Source organism: Ranitomeya variabilis, chromosome 5, assembly GCF_051348905.1.
Source record: "Ranitomeya variabilis isolate aRanVar5 chromosome 5, aRanVar5.hap1, whole genome shotgun sequence".
NCBI classification, from domain to species: domain Eukaryota; kingdom Metazoa; phylum Chordata; class Amphibia; order Anura; family Dendrobatidae; genus Ranitomeya; species Ranitomeya variabilis.
Genome location: NC_135236.1, coordinates 48,320,115 through 48,326,114, shown reverse-complemented (window position 1 = coordinate 48,326,114; position 6,000 = coordinate 48,320,115). Strand labels below are relative to the sequence as shown.

The 6,000-nt window shown below is 46.8% G+C and overlaps 1 protein-coding gene across 1 annotated transcript in view; it reads left to right on the top strand.

Annotated features, from left to right (window-relative positions):
- Positions 1 to 5,573: 5,573 nt before the first annotated feature.
- Positions 5,574 to 6,000, top strand: part of PALM3 (paralemmin 3) — a 36,142-nt gene continuing 35,715 nt past the window's right edge. Inside the window, exon 1 of the mRNA XM_077261830.1 lies at positions 5,574 to 5,670. The gene's annotated coding sequence lies outside the window, so the exon portion shown is untranslated. The remainder of the gene's footprint in view (positions 5,671 to 6,000) is intronic.

Genomic DNA, 6,000 nt, shown 5'->3' with positions numbered 1-6,000 from the left:
AGGGGTGATTGCATCATACTATATGAGGGGGCTACATTATACTATATGGGTGGCTGCATTATATTATATGGGGAGGTTACATTATACTCTGTGGGGGGGTTACATTATACTCTGTGGGGGGGCTGCATTATACTCTGGGGTGGTGGCTACATTATACTATATGTGGGCTGCATTATACTGTATCGAGGACTATGGGGAATACATTATACTATATGAAAACTATGGGGTGCATTATACTATGGGAAGTGAATTGTACTACATGGATGACTATGGCGGTGCATTATACTATATGGAGCACTATGAGGAGTGTATTATGCTATATGGAGGACTGAGGAGTATATTTTGATATATAGAGGACTATGAGGAGTTATTATACTATATGGAGGACGATAGGAAGTGTATAATACTATATGGAGGATTATGAGGAGTGTATTATACTATATGGAGGACTATGGGGCACATTATATTATATGGAGGACTATGGGGTGTGCATTTCACAATATGGAGGACTGTGGTGCACATTATAATATATGGAGGAGTATGGGGTGTATTATACTAAACAAGCAAAATGCTGCATATTCATTGGGTGATTGGATTGTTTATGCCAGAATAAAAATCATTGTTCTCAGCAGGAAATCGCCGATGTAAACTGTAGATGTGCTGCTGATAACATGATGCTGTATGGTGATCTGTTAGTGATCTATTAGTGATAGTTCTGTCCCATCATTCTTCCTCAGACGGGAAACAAGCGTTGAACGACTTCAATATTGTCGATCACACTTGTTTAGCGGCCTGAACTTAGTGCATGTCAATACAACCAAAATGCTTCTGTGTGATGTGCAATATGTTAGCATTTGGGGCCCCATTTTAAACTTTGCCTAGGGCCCCACTTTGCCTAAAACCGGCCCTGATTCCCTATCAGTGTGTCTTGGAGCGTGGGAGGAAACTGGAGAACCAGGAGGAAACCCACGCGAACACGAGGAGAACATACAAACTCCTTGCAGATGTTGTCCTTGGTGGGATTTGAACCCAGGACGCCAGCTCTGCAAGGCTACAGTACTAACCACTGAGCCACCGTCCTGCCCTATAGTGCATTATAGTGCTCAAACAACAAAACCATATAGTGCCCATATAGCAATTCCATCTAGTGTTTTTGTAACAGTGCCATATATTTTGCAAGTGTAACATAGTGCTAAAATAACACTGCTATATGTTGTCCAGATGGCAGTACCTCGTAGTGCCCAAGTAACAGTTCTATAGTGTGTGTATAACTATATCGTGGAATTTTCGCTAACAGCTTAATATCATGTTCAAGTAACAGTGCTACAGTGACCAAATGAAAGCACTATACAGTGACCAAATGAAAGCATCATACAGTGACCTCATGAACACAAACAGTGACCAAATGAAAGCATCAAACAATGACCTCATGAAAGCAAACAGTGACCAAATGAAAGCATCGGTGACTAAATGAAAGCACTATACAGTGACCAAATGAAAGCACTATACCATGACCAAATGAAAGCACTGTACATTGACCAAATGAAAGCACCATACAGTGACCAAATGAAAGCATCAAACAGTGACCTCATAAAAGCATCAGTGACCAAACAAAAACATCAAACAATGACCTCATGAAAGCATCAAACAGTGACCAAATGAAAGCATCAAACAGTGACCAAATGAAAGCATCAAACAGTGACCAAATGAAAGCATCAAACAGTGACCTCATAAAAGCATCAGTGACCAAACGAAAGCATCAAACAGTGATCAAATGAAAGCATCAAACAGTGACCAAATGAAAGCACTATACAGTGACCAAATGAAATCACCATACATTGACCAAATGAAAGCACCATACAGTGACCAAATGAAAGCACCATACAGTGACCAAATTAAAACATCAAACAGTGACATCATGAAAGCATCAAACAGTGACCAAATGGAAGTATCAAACAGTAACCTCATGAAAGAATCATACAGTGAACAAATGAAAGCATAAAACAGTGACCTCATGAAAGCATCAGTGACCAGCTGAAAGCATCAGTGACCAAATGAAAGCATCAGTGACCTCATAAAAACATCAAACTGACCAAATGAAAGAACATGCAGTGACCAAATTAAATTAAAGCATCCAACAGTGACCAAATGACCTCATGGAAACATCAAACTGTTACCAAATGAAACCATTGGTGACCAAATGAAAGCACTATACAGTGACCAAATGAAAGCACTGTACAGTGACCAAAGGAAATCACCATACATTGACCAAATGAAAGCACCATACAGTGACCAAATGAAAGCACTATACAGTGACCAAATGAAAGCACTATACAGTGACCAAATGAAATCACCATACATTGACCAAATGAAAGCACCATACAGTGACCAAATGAAAGCACCATACAGTGACCAAATTAAAACATCAAACAGTGAACAAATGAAAGCATGAGTGACCAACTGAAAGCATCAGTGACCAAATGAAAGCATCAGTGACCTCATAAAAACATCAAACAGTGACCAAATGAAAGAACATACAATGACCCAATTAAATTAAAGCATCCAACAGAGACCAAATGACCTCATGGAAACATCAAACTGTTACCAAATGAAAGCATCTAACAGTGGCCTCAAGAAAGCACTATACAGTGACCAAATGAAAGCATCAGTGACCAAATGACCTTATGAAAGCATCAAACTATGACCAAATGAAAGCATCAAACAGTGACCAAATGAAAGCATCAGTGACGAAATGAAGCATCATACAGAGACCTTATAAAGGCATCACACAGTGACCAAATGAAAGCATCAAACAGTGACCAAATGAAAGCATCAAACAGTGACCAAATGAAAGCACTATACAGTTACCAAATGAAAGCACTATACAGTGACCAAATGAAAGCACCATAGAGTGACCAAATGGAAGCATCAAACAGTGACCAAATGAAAGAACTATACAGTGAGTGACAACATAAAAAGCACCATATGAGGCCCAAGTAATGGTTCCATACAATGCTCCTATGACTGAACCATACAAAGCTCAAAACTGCTGTTGAATATCAGTATCATATAGTGTCCCAATAACATTGCGTATAGAGCATAAGTAGTAAGTCCAGTTTCCAAATATTACTGTAATATTTTGATAAAATAATACCATCATGCAGTGCTGAGATTCGCCGCCTGTGATCCCTCAGTAGTGGTCACTCAGCACCGGGGCCCTGCACTAGGACCCCAGTGTCAGGATTCCCTGTGACCTCCTCCATCACATCCTCCTCAGCCTCAGGCCCCTTTCACACATCATTTTTTTGCGGTCATTCACAATCTGTTGGCTCGATGGATCCGTCGCAGATTGTGAAAAACTGATGCAACGGATCCGCTTTTTGGATGAATCTGACTGGGGGGCTGGCTAATTGGATCCAAAAAAAGCGGAGCATGCTCAGTTAAAAAAAACGGAATCCGTTGCCCATAGGCTTCCATTCTAGCAAATGACGGACGGTGACGGATCCATCGCTGTCTGTTTTTTTCAATGGAGACAAAAAAAGTTACTTTGTCCGTCGTCTCCGGCCTCCGGACAGACAATTTTCGACGGATCCGGCGAACAACAGGTGAAACGTCGCTAATATAAGTCTATGCGAAAAAAAACGGATCCGTCGGCATCAGTCGCTGGATCCGGTTTTCTTTCAAAACTCGACGGATTTAGCGATAGCAAAAAACTGGTGTGTGAAAGGGGCCAAACTATCAGCGAGGCTCCTTGTGGCCCCAGAAGCCGCCTCCCTGAGTCAGGAGGACATTTATGGAGGAGCATGTTTCGCCCGTCCTCGTCTCTTTCCCTTCTTGGTCCCTGGGGATCAGAGGCTGCAGAGTCAGGAGGAGGTGGTGGGATCAATACCAGCGAGAGATGAATAATGTAGGGGAACCTAATACCGGGCTGCCTGTGTCCCACCGCTCCTCCCGCCCCTGGCTCTCTGCTCCAGTGTATAATGGCCACTCACACACAACAAGTAATAACGGTAAGCGCAAAGTACAGCGGCAAGTAATAAACATTCATCCGCACACACAGGGCGGCGCTGCAATGTTATACTCTGCTGTGAGTGATGTGTGCGAGGGGTGGTGTGTATGTATGCCCATGACTGGTCACTGCACCTACGTCATTATGCCGGTGTCAGTGCACCTACGTCATTATGCCGGTGTCAGTGCACCTACGTCATTATGCCTGTGTCAGTGCACCTACGTCATTATGCCGGTGTCAGTGCACCTACGTCATTATGCCGGTGTCAGTATGCCAGTTTCAATGTGCCCGTGTCAGTGTGTCCTTGTGTATGCCGGTGTCAGTGTGCCGATGTCAGTGTGTCTGTATGCATGTCAATGTCAGTGTGTCCTTGTGTATGCCAGTGTCAGTGTGCCAATGTCAGTGCCGTTATCAGTGTGCCCGTGTGTATGCCGATTTCAGTGAGCCGGTGTCAGTGTCAGTGTGTCTGCCTGTGTCAATGTGCCCTTGTGTTGTATGCCAGTGTCAGTGTGCCAATGTTAGTGTCAGTGTACAGTGTTCCAGTGTACAGTGTGTAAGCAGGTGTCAGTGTGCATGTCAGTGTCAGTGTGCCGATGTCAGTGTGTCTGTGTGTATAAAGTGTCAGTGTGTCTGTCTGTATGCCGGTGTCAGTGTGCCCGTGTGTATGCCAATTTCAGTGTGCCGGTGTCAGTGTGCCGATGTCAGTGTGTATGCCGGTGTCAATGTGCCATGTCAGTGTGAATGCCGGTGTCAGTGTGCCGGTGTCAGTGTGTATGCCGGTGTCAGTGGGTATGCCTGTGTCAGTGTGCCGTCAGTGTGAATGCCGGTGTCAGTGTGTATGCCGGTGTCAGTGTGTATGCCGGTGTCAGTGTGCCGTGTCAGTGTGTATGCCGGTGTCAGTGTGTCTGTGTGTATGCTGGTGTCAGTGTGCCGATGTTAGTGTGTCTATGTGTATGCCGGTGTCAGTGTGTATGCTGGTCTCAGGGTGCTGGTGTCAGTGTGCCGGTGTCAGTGTGTCTGTGTGTATGCCGGTGTGTCTGTGTGTATGCTGGTGTCAGTGTGCCGCTATCAGTGTGTATGCTGGTGTCAGTGTGCTGTGTCAGTGTGTATGCCAGTGTCAGTGTGTATGCCAGTGTCAGTGTGACCTTGTGTCTGCCGGTGTCAGTGTGCCGTGTCAGTGTGTATGCCGGTGTCAGTGTGCCGGTGTCAGTGCGTATGCCGCTGCCAGTGTGTATGCCGGTGTCAGTGTGTATGCCGATGTCAGTGTGCCCTTGTGAATGCCGGTGTCAGTGTGCATGCCGGTGTCAGTGTGTATGCCGGTGTCAGTGTGCCAGTGTGCATGCCGGTGTCAGTGTGTATGCCGGTGTCAGCGTGCCAGTGTCAGTGTGCATGCCGGTGTCAGTATGTATGCCGATGTCAGTGTGCCCTTGTGTATGCCGGTGTCAGTGTGCATGCCGGTGTCAGTGTGTATGCCGGTGTCAGTGTGTCTGCCGGTGTCATCCCTCGCTGAGTCCCGCAGCCTCCTCCCTGCCCGGACTGTAGAACCGGTGGGACCAGCTCAGGTGTCGCCTCCCCGTCCCTCCTCCGCCTCCTCCCTCTCTGTCCGGTCCTCACTCTCCAATGTGACCGGGGAGCAGCAGCTGTCAGCGCCCGGAGCGGAGGTGAGGGGCAGAGGGGGCTTGAGGGCGCGGGGGAAGGGAGCGAGGGGAGCAGAAGTTGGGGGCTGAGGATGGGGGGCAGCGCTGTACCTGGAGGTTGTGGCAGGTGAGAGGAGCAGGGAACTGGGGGGCAGGCTGCGCCTCGGGCATTGGGGGCTATCCAGGCACGTGAGGGTCAGGGATGGGGGATGACCACCTCGGAGAGAGAAGTGGCGCAAGAAGATGGGGGCAGTGGGGAGAAAGATGGCGCAAGAATTCTGCGGGGTCAGTGGCTGAGGTTGTGTATCGGGAGGTAGAAGGCACTGCTGGAGGGTGCGGGCAGATGGGGCAGAT